General features: G+C 40.1%; 1 pseudogene; it reads left to right on the top strand.

The window, feature by feature from the left end:
• The first annotated feature begins 238 nt into the window (after window positions 1-238).
• Window positions 239-12,862, top strand: LOC142171801 (uncharacterized; annotated as a pseudogene).
• The last annotated feature ends 3,539 nt before the right edge of the window (window positions 12,863-16,401 follow it).

Raw genomic sequence — 16,401 nt, forward strand, 5'->3', positions numbered from 1 at the left:
GTGGAATTTGCAACTTCAAGAGATGAGGGACACCATTGCTGAGCAAAATGATACATTAACTGAACTTAGAAGGGAGAATAATGTTAGGCCCCAAGCTAGGAGAAATGTACCCCTTGCTCCCATTGTGAATCAAGAAAACCCTATAGATGATTTTAATGATATTGATTTTTATAGGGTGGGAAGAGATAGGAGGGGACAAAGAGGTAGAGTAGAAGATGATAATTTAAGCAGTATAAAGATGAAGATGCCATCTTTCAAGGGAACAAGGGATCCAGATTTGTACCTTGATTGGGAGAGAAAGGTTGAAGCCATCTTTGGCTGTTACAAGTACTCTGAGAGTAAAAAGGTTAAACTTGCTATTGTTGAGTTTTCTGACTATCCTGCTATTTGGTGGAAAACGCTTACCAGGGACAGATTGCAAGAAGGACAAGCACCAATTGCTACTTGGGCTGAGATGAAGAGGGTGATGAGAAAGATATTCATACCATCACACTTTCAAAGAGAGCTACAACAACGTCTTCAAACATTGAAGCAAGGGTCCATGTCTGTGGATGAGTACTTTAAGGCTATGGATATGGCTATGATCCAAGCTAATTGTATGGAGGAAGAAGATGCTACAATGGCTAGGTTTTTAAATGGTGTAAATAAGGAAATAGCTGATGTAGTAGAATTACAACAATATGTAACAATAGATGAGTTAGTTGATTTGTCTGTAAAGGTAGAAAATCAAAATAAAAGAAAGCAAACTAGCTCGTGGAAAGGTCGGTCAAACGCCATCTCCAAGAAGCCATGGTCGAATCAAGAGATGAAGAGTTCTTCTACACCTCAAGAAGACAAGGATAAAGGTAAATTTGAGAACAAAGAGGGAGGTATAACCTTTAACCCTAAACCTTTTACACCTTCTAGTTCTATTCAATGTCATAAATGTAAAGGAAGGGGACATATGATGCATGAATGTCCAAAGTAGAAGAAACATCATTCTTAGAGAAGATGGAGGATATGAGAGTGAAAAAAGTGAGGGAGAAGAAGAGGGAGATGTGAGTAATGATGATGATATAGAACTACCTAATGATGGCATGATTGGGGTAGTTAGGAGGATTATGACTATCAATTTGGGAAGCAATAGTGAAGAACAAAGGGAGAATATATTCCATACTAGGTGTGGGATAAAGGGGAAAACTTGTTCTATGATCATTGATAGTGGTAGTTGTGCTAATGTGGTGAGTTCATACTTTGTGGAAAAATTGGGACTTGCATGCATGAAACACCCTACTCCCTATAGACTCCAATGGTTAAATGATAGTGGTGAACTAAAGGTAAACAAACAATGCATGATTTCATTCAATGTTGGTAGATATGAGGATGATATTCTTTGTGACATAGTCCCTATGCAAGCTTGTCATATCTTACTGGGTCGTCCTTGGCAGTATGATAGGAATGTTTTTCATGATGGAAGGAAGAATAGATATTCTCTTGGGCTAAATGGTAGGAAATTTACTCTTGCACTTTTATCTCCTTCTCGACTGTTTGAAGATCAAAAGAGATTAAGGGAAACAATGGAAAAACCGAGGGGAGGGATAAAAAGTGAGCTTGAGAAAAAAGAAAAGAAAGGAGGCCAAGAGTTAGAAAAAAAAGAGATGGCCGAGAGAAAGAGGGAGAGGGCAACAATTTGAGAGAAGAGATAAAAAGGGGTTTGAAAAAAATAATAGAAAGTTTTGGTGAGAGGAAAGAGGCTAATGAAAGAAAAAAAAAGAGTTTTTATATAAAATCCAAAGAGTGTTTAAATGCAAGAAAAGAGGGGTTGCCTATAATACTACTTACTTACAAAGACGCTTTGATTAATTCTGAGTTACTAACTTCTTCTTTGACAAGTAGTATTTCTTCTCTTTTGTAGGATTTTGAAGATGTCTTTCCTGAAGATATTCCTAATGGATTGCCACCTTTATGTGGTAATGAGTATCAAATTGATTTTATGCCTGGATCACAAATCCCAAATAAGCCTGCTTATAGGGGTAATCCAGAGGAGACAAAAGATCTTCAAAAGCAAGTTGAGGAGCTGCTTGAGAAAGGCCTTGTGAGAGAGAGCATGAGCCCTTGCTCTGTTCCCATCCTATTGGTACCCAAAAAGGATGGAACTTGGAGGATGTGCGTGGATTGTAGAGCAATCAACAAGATAATGGTAAAGTATCGCCATCCTATTCCTCGTCTTGATGACATGTTGGATCAATTACATGGATCCAAAATCTTTTCTAAAATTGATCTAAAAAGTGGTTACCATCACATTCGAATGAATCCTGGAGATGAATGAAAAACTGCTTTTAAGACCAAATATGGGCTTTATGAGTGGTTAGTTATGCCTTTTGGCTTGACTAATGCACCTAGCACTTTCATGAGATTAATTAATCATATCTTTAAGGATTTTCATGGAAAATTTGTTGTGGTGTACTTTGATGATATCTTGATCTTTTCTAACACTTTAGAAGAGCATGTAGAACACCTAAAACAAGTTTTTGAAGTTCTTAAAAAGCAATTCTTATTTTCTAATCTTAAAAAGTGTACTTTTTGTGTGGATCATGTGATTTTTTTTGGGTTTTGTAGTTAGTTCTAAAGGAGTTGAGGTTGATGAAGGGAAAATTAAAGCAATAAAAGAATGGCCTAAACCTAAGAGTGTAACTGAAGTTAGGAGTTTTCATGGACTTGCTAGTTTTTATAGGAGGTTTGTGAGTGACTTTAACACCATTGCTTCTCCTTTAACTGAAGTTATTAAAAAGGATAAGATTTTTACATGGGGAAAAGAACAAGATGATGCTTTTAACTTGTTGAAAGAAAAGTTATGTTCTGCTCCATTGTTACAATTGCCTGATTTTTCTAAATCTTTTGAAATTGAATGTGATGCTTCTGGCAAAGGAATGGGTGATGTTTTGATGCAAGATTCTAAACCTATTGCCTACTTTAGTGAGAAGTTGAGTGGATCCACATTGAACTATTCTACTTATCTATATGCTTTGGTAAGGTCTTTAGCCATATGGCAACATTACTTGTGGCCAAGAGAGTTTGTCATTAAAACTGACCATGAATCTTTGAAATACTTAAAGAGTCAAGGTAAGCTTAGTAGAAGGCATGCTAAGTGGGTTGAATTCATTAAAACTTTTCCTTATGTAATTTCTTACAAACAAGGGAAAGAGAATGTTGTTGCAGATGCACTTTTAAGAAGGTATGTCTTAGTTTCTACCCTAACTTCTAAATTGATGGGTTTTGATCAAATCAAGGGACTTTATGCTAATGATGTTGATTTTGGCAAGATTTTTGCAGATTGTAAGTTGGGTTCTTTTGAGAGGTTTAACCTGCAAGATGGGTTTCTCTTTAAGAAAAATATGTTGTGTATCCCTAATTGCTCTTTACGTGAAGTATTTGTAAGGGAAGTACATTGTGGAGGGCTTATGGGTCACTTTGGATTCCCAAAGACACTAGACATACTTGCTGAAAATTTATTTTGGCCTGGAATGAGAAAATATGTTGAAATAATGTGTGCACAGTGTTTGGAATGTAAACAAGCTAAATCTAAAGTGTTACCACATGGTCTTTACACGCCATTACCTGTTCCTACTTCACCCTGGATTGATATTTCTATGGATTTTGTGTTAGGTTTACCTAGAACAAGGTATGGTAAGGATAATATATATGTTGTGGTAGATAGGTTCTCCAAAATGGCTCGTTTTATTCCTTGTTTAAAGACTAATGATGCTTCACATGTTGCTGATCGTTTTGTAAAAGAAGTCATCAAATTGCATGGTATACCTAGAACTATTGTTAGTGAAGGGATGCTAAGTTTTTGAGCCACTTTTGGCGTGTATTTTGGGGGAAGTTAGGCAATAAATTGTTGTTTTCTACTTCTTATCACCCACAAACTGATGGACTAACTGAAGTAGTTAATAGAACCTTAGGAAACATGTTGAGGGCTGTTTTGAAAGGTAAATTAATTTCTTGGGAAGCTCATTTACCTATGATTGAATTTTCTTACAATAGAACAATCCATTCTTCTACAGGTATGTCTCCTTTTTAGGTTGTTTATGATTTTAATCCCTTCACTACCCTTGATTTATTACCATTACCTACTAATGATATTGTTAATCTTGATGGTAGGACAAAGGCTAAGATGATGAGACCAATTCATGAACAAAGAAGGCTTGCAATTGAGACGAAAAATGAGCAAACTGCTTTGAGAAAGAATAAGGGTCGAAAATAAGTTATTTTTAAACTTGGAGATTTAGTTTGGGTTCACTTTAGAAAGGAGAGATTTCCCTCCAAAAGGAAGTCAAAGTTGCATCCTAGAGGAGATAGCCCATTTCAAGTCCTTGAAAGGATTGGAGACAATGCTTACAAGCTGGACCTTCCTGGTGAGTTCCAAGTAAGTGCTACATTCAATGTTGCTGACTTGTGTTTGTTTGATGTAAGATCGAATTCGGGGACAAATTCTTTTCAAGAAGAGGGGAATGATAGCATCAAGGACAAGGATAGAGTTTTGGAAGCTCCAAGACAATTTACAAGATCTCAAGCTAAAGAGTTGTAGACTAAGGTTGCTGGACTTCAGTGGCAAATAAAAAAGCTTTTAATTATAGAGGAAGAGCTCAAACCCAAAGTAGATGGATTATTCAAGTTTTACAATTATTTTGTGATCCAAATTGAATTCCAAGAGGAGGAAGATTGGGCTACCAAATCAGTCCTTGAAGTCCACCAAATGGGCTCAAAATGAGCTTAAAAGAGGTCCAAAAGGGGGTGTTCCAAAAGGAGCCCAATTGGAGTCCAAACCAATGGCCCAAACTAGTAGTTTTAAGGTCCAAATCTACCCCAAGTAGATTTGGCCGCCCCCACCTAATTTTAGTGACTTTTCTTACTCCTTAGCAACCACCCTACCTAATTGTAATGACTTTTTGATGCCTTAGAAGCCACCTTACCTAATTTTAATGACTTTTTATGCCTTAGTACTTCTATAAATAAGGAGTCCTTCTCATTCATTGAGAGACTTCATTATTGATTAAGTATATCATACTTTGAGAGTTCTTTTGAACCTTTGTTACTTGTGCTTTGAGATTTATCTTTCAAACTTTACTAGTTCATAGTTCAAGGTAGTAAGATTAATTCTCTATTGTGATATATTTGATTCCTTTGAGGTATTCTTAGAAGGCGATTAATACTAGTTATTAATTGTTTTCTCAAGTTACTCGTAAAGCGGTCAAGATATGAATCTATTGTTTTGATTTGCTTTTAAGTAAAGGCGTTTGATTTCTTCAATAAATCAAGACGTTGTTGCTTTGATTCTTGTCAAGACTATAGAACTTGCGTTCTTGGAAGTTCTTGGAATTCTTTCCTTGAATTTTCCCATATCCTTTATTTTCTACCCTTTAAATCTAGTTGTTCAATTCCTTATTGTTATTGCTTCCGCATTTACTTTTCAAATTCTTACTCTAGTTTGGATTCCCGACCTAGTCATTATCATATACAGCAGAAGATTATGCAAAGTTATATATTAAGGAGATAGTGCGGCTACACGGAGTACTAGTTTCTATTATATATGACCGTGGGTCTCAGTTTACATCACAGTTTTGGAGGTCATTTCAGAGAGGTCTAGGGACTTAGGTGAATCTTATCACAACTATTCATCCACAGATTGATGGACAAGTCGAGCGCACAATTCAGACGCTCAAGGATATGTTACGAGCATGTGTGTTGGGTTTTAAAAGAAGTTGGGATGAACATCTACCTCTTATCGAGTTTGCATATAATAACAGTTACCACTCCAGTATCCAGATGGCTCCGTACGAGGCTTTGTATGGGCATAAGTGCAGATCTCCTATAGGGTGGTTTGATGTTGGAGAATCTGGGTTACATGGGCCAGACCTGGTTCAGCAGGCCATAGAGAAAGTAAAGCTTATCCGGGAGCGACTGTTGATAGCTCAGAGTCGTCAGAAGTCATATTCTGATGTGCGGTGACGAGACTTAGAGTTCAGGATTAATGACTGGGTATTCTTAAAGGTATCATCTAAGAAGGGCGTGATGAGGTTTGGCAAGAAAGGAAAGCTTAGCCCATGGCACATTGGGCCTTAGAGAATCCTTCAGAGAGTGGGCCAAGTAGCTTATGAGTTAGAGTTGCCCTCAGAATTAGAGTCTGTCCATCCGGTTTTTCACGTATCTATGCTAGGGAAGTGCATTGGCGATCCTACCCGAGTGGTGCCCACGGATGATGTACAGATTACAGAGGACTTGTCATATGAGGAAATTCCAGCTTCCATCCTAGACCGACAAATCCGCAAGCTACGAAATAAGGAGGTAGCCTCCATGAAGGTTTTATGGAGGAGCAAGAATGTAGAAGAGATGATGTGGGAATCAGAGATGGGATGCTACAACACAGCTCTATTCAGGCTAGCAGGTCATTAGGTAAGCTTTAATTTTTGACTTTCACTATATATGACTTACGGTCGGTGAGGCAAAGTGTTGCTATTAATAAACATTGGCCATGTGTGGAATGCATAGTATGCTTTCTGTATGCGTGCAGGTTGGTTTTAGTCTAGTGTACGGAGGAGACTCTGGCAAAAGTTTCCAAAGTCTCTAAGAGTAAACATTCGAGGATGAATGTTCCCAAGGGGAGAATGATGTTACACCCTATATTTTTGTACGTAAACGTGCGTCGTAAGAAAACTAATGTAGGACAAAAATGAGATAATATTTGAAAGTATATAAAGTAAGTTAATCATGTTACCTCTGAAGTTACAAATATTGAAGATCATGAACAAAAAGTATAAAGAGGATTGGAAGGTTCAGAAGCTAAAGGAATTGAAGAAAACAATATTTATAACATGTACTTTTAGGGTGAGACTAGGGTGCTTAACATGATAAGGAGATTATGTTATGATTTATATTAGTCGTATGACAGGCGTGTGTTATGTTTTGAAGTTAAGCGAGTGGTGGAACAAAAGTTGATGAAAGTCATCACAAGTTAGTTTAATAAATGTTACTAAAACTTTTGGTCAAATGTAACTGCAATTCTATCCCAATATACTTAGAGTTATGGGGTTTTCCACCCATAAAATTGAATATCTATGAGTCTACTTTCTAACTCATTAAACCGTTTGTCAATACAACATCGTAGTAGTGAGATATGGGGATTTTTGCGAGACTACGCAGGCCACTAGGTGACAAGTAGGTATGTCACCTACTTGCTTAAATGAAAGCCCAAAAATGGGCCATTTCGGGTCGTCCAAAGAGGAATTTTAAAGGCATATTTTATTCATATATTAGAGTGAAAATAGGACATAATAACCATACATAAGCTCTGCAAAAATCCTCCCAAAAGTTTCCCACAAACCCTAATTGATTTGCTCTCCATTTCAAGTTCTAATTGGAGGTAAAAACTAGAGTTTGAAGAACCAAGATAGGAGCTGAGTTATCCAACAATTAAGGTGCGTTTACTGATCTCTTTCATCCATTTTGTCTGATGTAACTTCATGGTAAGTCGTTCTATACTTGTAAGAACTCACGGGACGGTGATCGGAAGCCGTGAGTTCGAGTTATTCACTTGTAGCGGACTATTTTGTTGACTGTTTTGTGTTGATGTTGGGATGCGTGTTTTACTACTGTTTTGTAGGATTTTGGAGGAGTAAGGGGGTGGAGAAATACCATATAAATTTAGGGTGGTGGGCTGGTCGTTCGTCGTAACATTTTCGGGTCGTTTGATACTACTACGGTGGTCGTTTTGTGTATGAAGAGATTGGGGCGTGTTAGGCTATTTTGTAGTATTTGATGGTGTATATAAGGCTGGAAAATAATGTATATATGTTGTTATTGTTGTTTTCTTGTGTTGTTGGTGTTATCTTGAATTTAGAGGAAGTAAGGATTATAGGGGAAATGCTGTCCGCTTTAATACAAAATAAGCTTGTCGTTCGTTGTGCGATAGTTGTACCTTTCGTAACTTAATGATAGTATTATTATCATTTTGTATATTAAGGTGCGAAGAGGTGAGTTCATCTTGGTGAGTGGTAAGATTGTGATAAGGTATTTTAAGGCTAATCCCTTCCTTCATTTTGGCATGATCTCATAATTACATGTGTTTGATAACGAGGCATATAGAGAAGTTCATACTCCCGAATTTATATACACTATCCTAGTCTCATAAGTTACAATTTCTCCCTTATCGGGACTTCATATTCAGTTTAGTTTTGTCTTTATTCAGTCAAGAGAGCCGAGGGTCTATATATACACAGTATTATAGTATTTTCACCACCATCGAGTTCTAATCGGTGGGCAGGCCCCTATTGGGTAGACTCTGATCAGATGGTAAGTTATATACCAAGCCTACTGTGGTCGAGCGTCTATGAGCGAGCCCAAAATGGCTGAGATATAGAGCCTAGTATGGCCGAGTGCCTATGAGCGAGCCTACTACGACAAAGCAGTTACACGTTTCGAGCCTTATAGGGCCGAACATTTATTTTACATATTATATTGAGAGGGTTGAGTTAGTATCAGCAGGTAAGTATATCTCCAGATCATCTTTGACTCCCAGTTACTTTCAGTTATCATATTATCAGTTCAGTTTTAGCTTTCAGTTATTTTATTGCCTTACATACTCGGTACATTATTGCGTACTGACATCCCTTTTCTGGGGGTGCTGCATTTCATGCGTGCAGGTTCAGACAGACAGACGGGTAGACCTCCTCAGTAGGTATTGCCTGAGTTCAGCCCGATCAGTAGATATTGCCCGAGTTGCTGGGTCTAGAGTTTTGTGTACATCTTATGTATATCTGTATATATGTTATGGGTAGGTCGAGGCCCTGTTCCGATCACAGTACATCCATCAATAGAGTCTTGTAGATATATCCTGTCAGTTAGTGCAGTATGTTGGGCTTGTAGGCCTTGTATGTATATTTTGTTGGTTTGTCAGCTGTAGTAGTTATGACGGCCTTGTCGGTCCAGAATTATATTGATGTTTAGTCAGCATTATTCCAGTTTTATATTTTGCTTCGTAAATTGTCTTGAAATGTGGCCCCATGGACAAAGTATGACATTATATGTTCTGAGTCCCTTAGTCGCAAGTTGGTACGCAAGGGTAGGTGAGGCACCGGATGCCGGTCTCGCCCCCAGGTTCGGGGCGTGACAAAAACTAACATTAGTGTTGTAGTCAATGCAATCTTGAGCTTCTGAAAGCTCACCTCGTAATCATCAGACCACCTGAATTGAGCACCCTTCTGGGTCAATCTAGTCAAAGGAGCTGCAATAGATGAGAAAACCTCCATTAACCAAATTACCTGCTAGCCCCATGAAACTCCTGATCTCGATCGTTGTGGTAGGATGAGGCCAACTCTGATCTACCTTGATCTTCCTGGGATCCACCTTAATAACCTCACCCGATACAACATTCCCAAGAAAGCCACCGAATCTAGCTAGAACTCACACTTGGAGAACTTAGAATACATCTTTTGTTCCCTTCGAGTCTGGAGCAATATCCCCGAATGCTGATCATGCTCCTCCATGCTAAGCGAGTAGATCAATGTGTCATGAATGAAGACAATGACAAATGTGTCGAGATATGGCCTGAACACCTGATTCATCAAATCTATAAATGTCGTCGGGGCATTAGTTAAGCCGATGGACATCACTAGAAACTCATAGTGCCTATATCTAGTTCAAAAAGCCATCTTTGGAATATGCGAAGCACTAATCCTAGTTGATAATACCCAAATCTCAGGTTGAACTTTGAGAACACTCTATCACCTAGTAGCTAATCAAACAAATCATCAATGTGCGACAACAGGTACTTATTCTTGATGGTGACTTTGTCAGCTAGCGGTAATCAATGCACATCCGCTTACCCCCATACCTCTTCTTCACAAATAATACCGATTCACCCCAAGGCGATACACTCGGCTTGATGAATTGTAATGACCCGACCGATCATTTTGTGTATTATAGCCCTATTACCCTATTTATTGCATCTTCTATATTCATTGTGGTTATGTAACTTTATGCAGTGGTTGGATTAGTTTTGGGAAGGTCTTGGAGTGAAATGAGACACTTAGTCCCAAGGTTAGAAACTTAAGTTGTAGGAGTTGACATGAGTTTGAATTTTATGCAGACGACTTCGGAATTGAGTTTTGATGGTTCTAATAGATTTGTATGGTGATTTTATACTTAGGCATATGCTAGTATTTGGATTTGGAGGTCCGTAGGTTGTTTTGGTGCTTTTTGTGGAAAGTTGGAAAGTTAAAGGTTTGGAAGATTGATAGGTTAGACCGAGAGTTAACTTTATTGATATCGAGTTTGGATTTTGGTTGCGTAAGTTGGAATAGGTCCGTTGTGTCATTTGGGACTTGCATCAAAATTTGAGGTCATTCCGAGGTGTTTAGGCATGTTCGGCGTAAGTTTAGAAATTTTAAAGTTCATTAGTTTTCCTTAGGCATGAATTGGGGTGCGATTCGTGGTTTTGATATTGTTTTGTGTGATTTGAGGCTTCAAGTAAGTCCGTGCTATGTTTTGGGATTGGTTGGTGTGATCGGAAAGGGCCCCAGGGGCCTCAGTTGTGTTTTGGATGGGTTTCAGACCATTTCCATCATGTTAGGGATTGTTGTTTCTAAGGTTCTGGTTTCCTTCTTCTCAATTGTGAAGAGGCTGTCGCGATCACGAAAGGTATTGTTTTGGCAGGGGTGATTGTTCTTCGCGTTCATGGATGCGAGCTAGCATTTGTGAAGCTTTGATAGGTAGAGGACATCATGATCGCGAGGATGTAATCACGTTCGCGTAGAAGGCATGTTCAGCTGGGGCGTCAGGCGGTAATGCTTCATAATCGCGGAAGGACACCCGCGCTCGCAAAGAGGCAGAATGTGTGTGCATCACATTTTGGAGCTGGGTTTCGCGTTCGCGTAGGCTATTTCTGGGGCATTGATTATTTATGCTTCGTGATCCTGACATAGGTCCCGCGATCACGATGAATACACCTGGGCAAACTTTTTAACATCTCTATTTCGAGAGTTTTGTTATTATATCACACTTTGAGTTAGAGAGCTCAGTTTTTGGCGATTTTGGAGGGAATTTTCATGATAAGGATTGAGTTAAGTATTTTTTTACTCGGATTTGTTTATATTCCATAATTCCATCCTTGTTTTAAGTATTTAATTGCTGAAATTAAGTGAAGAAATTTGGGGTTAGTATAAAACATTTCTTAATGAAATTGATGATTTGAAGGTCGATTTGAGGTCGAAATTGGATCAAATTAGTATGGTTGGACTCGTAATTTAATGGGTATTCAGAATTTATGAATTTTGTCGGGTTTCGGGGTGCAAGCTCGGGGTCGACTTTTTAGTTTTTATAAAGATTGAAGCTTTATTGTTTGAAGTTGTTTCCTATGGCATTATTTGATGATATTAAGTTTTTTGTGACTAGATACGAGACGTTTAGAAGCCAATTTGCGGGGGAAGGGCTTTTTGGAATATTGATTTGCATGTTTTGAGGTAAGTAATATATCTAAACTTGGATTTGAGGGTAATTAACCCTGGGAACTATGTCATATGAGATGTATTGGAATGATGCACATGCTAGATGACGGGTGTCGTGCGTGCACCGTGATATTCATGATTCGAGTGGACTTTAGACTACTACTAGAGTTTCTTTCCTATCATGTCTTACTATATCCGTCTTTTCTTTACTCGTTTGATTATTTGAGCTATGAATCATGTTAAAAATCATGTCTAGGCTATGTGATTAATCGATTGAGACATAATGGGAATATTTTTGTTGTTTTGAGATATTTGTCTTAACTGTTGTTACACACACAATCATGATTCTTCATTTGCATATCATATCTTAGTCTCTGTACATTATTCGTTGTTACCCCTTATGTTGTTGTTATTTTCCATATGTGATATTGTTTGGCTGAGTGCTATGAGATTGTGATCCCTTGAGACTTGAGAGGTTGATGACTGAGGTAGGCCTTAGAGCCTTGTTGAGAGTGACATTTCGATCGAGTTGCACGCCGAAACATGCCATATTGGCTTTTGATTAGCTCTTGGGTAGGACCCACCCCTCCAGAGTCTGGCATGACAGTAATGAGCGCAGACATAGTGATATATACACGTGCTTTGATGAGGGGCATTGATGTCAGGAACCCATACAATATTGAGTGATTGGGTGTGTGTGATGGAGTGACCATTTGAGTCAGGCACCTTGAATGTGCTGAGAGTGAGAGTACTTAAGGATATCACTGTGAAATCAATAACTTGCTTAGAAAGTAGTGTTAGGTGCCGTCGCGGCTCCGGTGGGAGTTGGCTCGTGACATGATGGTATCAGAGTGCTAGGTTTCTTAGGTCTCATGAGCCATGAGCAAGTTTAGTAGTCTTGCGAATGAGTATAGAGACGTCTGTACTTCTCTTCGAGAGGCTACCGAACTATTAGGAAAGCTTCACTTTCTTGCATTTTTGTCCTGTGAGTTTATTAATTATGAAGTATGAACCTCTATTCTTCTATTTTCTCATAGATTGTGGGAACACAATCAGCTGATCAGGCACCAACACCACCGGTCAGGGCCGCGAGAGGCTGGGGCAGAGGTAGAGGCAGAGTTGGGGCTCGCACTGTAGCGAGGACAACACATGTGGCCACCAATTGCTCTAGTGGAGGAGCAGGTGCCAGATACTATTGAGCATGTGGGACCAACTCAGGCACCGGCGGTACGTATAGTGATCCCAGGTTTTTAGGAGGCTTTGGCTTAGATTTTGAGTGTGTAAACGGGCTTGGTTCAGGCGATTTTGATGCTGTTGCACCAGCTACCTCTAAGGCTAGGGGAGGAGCCCAGACTCCTGCCGCCGGTACTCCAGAGTAGCTAGCTTAGGGTTATCAGACACCGGGGGTATTACCAGTTCAACTAGTTATTGTTGCTCGAACCGAGGTTGGTCCACCTATGACTAATGCAGAGCAGAGGACGTTGGAGCAATTTAGGAAGCTTGATCCGCCTGAGTTCAGTGAAGGAGAGTCAGAGGATGCTCAGGACTTCCTGGAATGGTGTCATCAGATTCTTTGCACAACAGGTATTGTGGATATCAGTGGAGCTAATTTCACTACTTTTCAGCTGATAGGGGCAGCTTATAGATGGTGGTGAGACTATGAGTTAGGCAGGCCAGTTGGCGTAGCACCACTTACGTGGTATGAGGTCTCAATTCTCTTCTTAGAGAAGTTTGTTCTAGAGACTCATAGAGAGGAGTTACGTAGGGAGTTCGAGAAGCTACGCGACGTAGATATGACTGTGACTCACTATGAGAGGAGATTCGTAGATTTGGCCTGACATGCCATATGGTTGGTTCCTACGGAGAGAGAGAGAGAGAGAGAGAGAGGATCATAAGGTTTATTGATCGCCTCAATTATGTTCTACATTATAGTTTGGCTCGAGAAGTCAGAACAAATGCTAGGTTTGACCAAGTGGTCAAGATTGCTAGATGCTTGGAGTAGGTTCGCAAGCTTGAGCGCGAGGAGAGGGAGGGAAAGAGGCTTCATGGTTCAGGTGGTTGTAGTGGTACCTTATTTTGGAGGGCAGTCACATCACAACAAAGGTCGTCCTTTTATGCCTGCTTAGATGGCTCTTCAGGTTCCTCGTGATTCATCATCTAGCCACGGTTCTTACATCACTCATCTGGTTCAGTCATCTTTCAGTGCACTCCCATCTTAGAGGTCGTACCATTCTCCATCGGTTCAGTGTTTGTTAGTATTGTGTTTTACTAGTGGTTATTCTAGCTCTCAGGTCCGATTCGGGCCCCACAGTCATCCCTAGATCGGGGTTTCTATGAGTGTGGGGAGTTTATGAATCTGAGGAGGTATTGCCCCCATCTTGTTGGAGGTCCTGTACAGCTATGATGCTTGCACCAATCGCTACACCATCAGCTCAGCCAGTTCGGGGCGGAGGTTGTACTGATCGAGGTCTCCCTTGAGGGGGAAGTCCATCAGGTGGAGGTTAGGCTCGATGCTATGCTTTCCTCCCAGACCAGAGGTAGTTTCTTCTGACGACGTGATCACATGTATTGTTTTAGTGTGTCACAGGAATGATTTGGTATTATTTGGCCCTGGTACCACTTATTCATGTGTGTCATCATGCTTTGCTCGTTATTTGGATATGCCTCCTGATTCTTTAGTTATGCTTGTTCATGTACCTATGTCGGTGGGTGATTATACTTTTGTTGACCATGTGTATCAGTCGTGTGTGGTGAATATTTGGGGTTATGAGATGAGAGTGGATCTTTACTACTTAGCATGGTTGATCTTGACGTGATATTGGGCATGGTTTGGTTGTCGCCATATCACGCTATCCTTGATTGTCACGCTAAGACCGTGATATTGGCGATGCCAAGGTTGCCGAGATTCGAGTGGAGATGATCCCTAAATCATGTTCCTAGTAGAGTGATTTCACATTTGAAGGCTCAATGGATGGTTGAGAAGGGATGTTTTGCGTACATGGACTTCGTGAGGGATGTTAGTGCTGACACTCCTACCTTTAAGTTAGTTCCGATAGTGAGGGAGTTCCCAGATGTATTTCCAATAGACCTGTCGGGCCTGCCACTTGACTAGGACATTGATTTTGGTATTGATCTGGTGCCAGGAGCGCAGCCCATCTCTATTTCACCATATCGCATGGCACCTATAGAATTAAAGGAGTTGAAGGTGCAGTTGCAAGAGGTACTTGTTAAGTGCTTCATCAGGCTTAGTATGTCGCCTTGGGGTGCACCAGTTCTATTTGTGAAAAAGAAGGATGGTACTATGACGATGTGTATTGACTACAAGTAGCTGAACAAGGTTACTATTAAGACAAAGTACCCATTACCAAACATTGATGTCTTTTTTGATTAGCTTCATGGTGCTATTATGTTATTGAAGATTGATTTTAGGTTAGGGTATCATCAGTTAAAGACCTGGGATTCAGATATTCGAAAAAACAAATTCAAGACCCGTTATGGTTACTATGAGTTTCTGGTGATATCTTTTGGGCTGACCAATGCCCCATCAACCTTTATACATTTGATGAACAGTGTATTTCAACCCTCTTTTTATTCCTTCATCATAGTTTTCATTGATGATATATTGGTGCATTCAAGCAGCTAGGAGGATCATGAGCAGCATCGGAGGATTGTGCTCTAGACTTTGAGGAAGAAGAAGCTATATGCTAAATTCTTCATGTGTGAGTTTTGGCTTGACTCAGTGGTGTTTTTGGGGCACCTGATGTCTAATGAGGGTATTAAGGTAGATCTGAAGAAGATTGAGGTAGTTCAGAGTTGGCCTAGAATGTCTTCTACTACAAAGATTCAGAGTTTCTTGGGTTTGGTGGGTTATTATCGTCGTTTTGTGGAGGGTTTTTCATCCATCGCAGCTCCCTTGACTAGATTGACCTAGAAGGGTGCTCCTTTCAGATGGCCCGATGAGTGTGAGATGAGCTTTCAGAAGCTTAAGACTGCATTGACTATAGCCCCAATGTTGGTATTTCCTACAGGTTCGGGATCTTACATCCTGTAGTGTGATGCCTCGCATATTAGGCTTGGCGTGGTGTTGAAGTAGGATGGTAGGGTAATTCACTATGCGTCTCAGCATATGAAGGTACATGGAAGAATTACTCTGTGCATGACTTAGAGTTGGCAGCCATTGTTCACACGTTGAAGATTTGGAGGCACTATCTATACGACATTTCATGTGAGGTCTATATCGACCTTCAGAGCCTCCAGCACCTGTTCAAGCGGAAGAACCTTAATTTACGGCAGCGGAGATGGTTAGAGTTGCTAAATGACTATGATATCACCATATTATATCATCCGGGGAAGTCCAATGTAGTGGGCGATGCATTGAGTAGGAAGGCCGAGAGCATTGGTAGTTTGGCATTTTTACCAGTAGTAGAGAGGCCATTAGCCATGGATGTTCAAGCTTTGGCCAATCAGTTTGTGAGATTGGATGTTTCGGAGCCTAGCCAGGTTCTTTCTTGCATTGTGGCATAATTATCGTTGTTGGAGCGTATCAAGGCTCGTCAGTTTGATGATCCCCACTTGATGATGTTGAGGGACACGGTGCAGCGGGGTGGTGCTAAGGAGGCAGTGATTGGTGATGATGGTGTTATGTGGCTTCAAGGCCGAATTTGTGTTCCAAATGTTGATGGGTGGAAAGATTTTATCCTTGAGGAGGCTCACAGCTCGCGCTATTGCATTCACCTAGGATTCATGAAGATGTACCATGACTTGAAATAGCATTATTGGTGGAGGACAATGGAAAAAGATATTATTGCTTATGTCTCTCGCTGATTGAATTGTCAACAGGTGAAGTATGAGCATAAAAAATCGGGAGGGTTGACTCAAAGATTGGAGATATCGGAGTGGAAGTGAGAGCGCATCACTA

Source organism: Nicotiana tabacum, chromosome 17 (assembly GCF_000715075.1).
Source record: "Nicotiana tabacum cultivar K326 chromosome 17, ASM71507v2, whole genome shotgun sequence".
NCBI classification, from domain to species: Eukaryota; Viridiplantae; Streptophyta; class Magnoliopsida; order Solanales; family Solanaceae; genus Nicotiana; species Nicotiana tabacum.